Source organism: Pongo pygmaeus, chromosome 5, assembly GCF_028885625.2.
Source record: "Pongo pygmaeus isolate AG05252 chromosome 5, NHGRI_mPonPyg2-v2.0_pri, whole genome shotgun sequence".
NCBI classification, from domain to species: domain Eukaryota; kingdom Metazoa; phylum Chordata; class Mammalia; order Primates; family Hominidae; genus Pongo; species Pongo pygmaeus.
The window spans coordinates 28,799,570-28,801,580 of record NC_072378.2 but is presented as its reverse complement, the minus strand read 5'-3'; the positions used below and the strand labels follow the sequence as shown (position 1 = coordinate 28,801,580).

At 40.9% G+C, this 2,011-nt stretch overlaps 1 non-coding gene across 1 annotated transcript; it reads right to left on the bottom strand.

The window, feature by feature from the left end:
• Positions 1-1,417: 1,417 nt before the first annotated feature.
• Positions 1,418-1,490, bottom strand: TRNAR-CCG (transfer RNA arginine (anticodon CCG)). Its single transcript has one exon. It is a non-coding gene; the product is annotated as a tRNA-Arg (tRNA).
• Between the last annotated feature and the right edge of the window lie 521 nt (positions 1,491-2,011).

The window sequence follows — 2,011 nt, the reverse complement described above, 5'->3', positions numbered from 1 at the left end:
CTGCCAGCTACTCGGGAGACTGAGGCAGGATAATCGCTTGAACCCAGGAGGCAGAGGTTGCAATGAGCCGAGATAGCCCACATCGCGCCACTGCACTCCAGCCTGGCAACAAAGCAAAACTCTGTCTCAAAAAAAAAAAAAGTTAAAGTGACAGTTTATGTTATATATATTTTACCACATTGCATCATGCCATTAAACAACAAAAATTTGTTTTAAACATTGAGACTTGTGCTCCAGAAATAACATATTTTGGTTAAGTTTCCAGCTTTACCCTTTATTAGTTGTGTTGGGCAATGTATTATACCCTTTTAGGTGTCAGTTTCTACATCTGTAAAATAAGACTATTAATATATTTCTCATAGTTGGAATAGTGCAGCCACAGTGTATGCATTCGGTAAATGTTAACTGGTGTTGGTGTTAAATCTGGGAATTGCGTTGTTTCTTTTTAAAGAATTCTTATTCAGTTACCACATATTCTCACAGAAACAAATGTTCTTGAGAATCAATTTTAGCCTCCTTTTCCTCAAGAAGTGACTGGAGCTCAATTAAAAACGATGAAAATTTGCTTGATCCTCCTCTCACTGTGCTTTCTTTGCAGTAATGTTCAGATCAATTTATGGCATTGGCCGACTTGCAAAAATTCAACCTGACTACCCTAATACAGGTTGCACTAGAGGACAGCTCACTTTGGATTAAAGCTTTTGGTGGTTTCTGCCTTTAGGCTTAAGTGATGACGATTTGCCAGGTGATGACAGTTACCTTTTTTGGTAGTGAAAATCTGGAGAACACTAATTTTAAACCATGTTCAGAGTATCAGCCATAGAGAATCTCTGTGAGAGATCTTGTTCTCAGAAAGTTAACTCCCTTTATCCCTTTTTTGTTGATTTTTCCCTGTAGTGATTTCCACTCCTTCCCCCGCCCCCACCCACCCCCCAGCTCCAAACACATACACACAAGAGTTCAGCAACCTGAACTTTGAAAATACTTAGTGATTTCAGATTCTCAGTGAATTAACAAATGCTATTCCTTCTGCCTGAAAAATACTCATTTTTCAGCTAAATAGCATTTCTTCAGGACCTCCAGGAGGATGGATGCTTCCTAAAGAAGTCCCCATCCCTTATTTTTTTATTTTATCTTCCTACTTATTTCTTTCACAGGAGTGGAAACACGTTTTTTTTTTCTTCCCAGCGTTTGCTTGATTTCAACTGTTAGGTCCAGTAGAAAGTAAGCTCTTTGAGGCCAAGTGCTATTTTTGCTTTGTTCTTTTATAAAGCAGTTGTCACAGGGCAGGCACGCCGTATATACTCGTTAAATAAGACTTCTACCTTTAGTTGTTAATTGGCAGCCAGACCGGAGCAAGAAAAGGGAAAATGCTCTGAATCAACAAATATCTTTCAAATCAGAGAACGCAAAACAACGACCACGAAGGGACTCGAACCCTCAATCTTCTGATCCGGAATCAGACGCCTTATCCATTAGGCCACGCGGCCAACCGCCGAAGAGGTTTTCTTACATAGGACACAAAGGGAATGTAACATGGTGGGGAAGGGGGCTTTTTAAGCGCTGACTTCAAAGATTCAGCTTAATAAAAAGTTCCTCCTTTGAAATTAAAATTCAGTAACAGTTAAAAACTATTTACAACACCTTCTAAAACTTGCAAAAACTAATACACAGTTGTCAGAAACTGTGAGAGGACGAGCAGTTAGATGGGTCATCAGCGGTGAACCCTGTTGAAATCTCTGATTAATGGCTTCGAGAAGTGGGATAGGGAGATTTTCAGTTCCGAACTGATACTGCACCCCTTAGGGAAAACAATCAAGAGGAGGGTGAGAGAGCGCACAGAACGTACTTTCGGCAAGTGGGGTGTGTGAAAGGAATGATGGCGACGCTGGAGGCGGGGCAGTGATGGCCAGGAAGCTTCGAAGATGGTTCTGTTGGAAGTGCAGGGTTGGCGGAAGGCCGGAACAAAGTAGGTTATTCAGTTCACATATACTGTTTATTTTCATGGAGC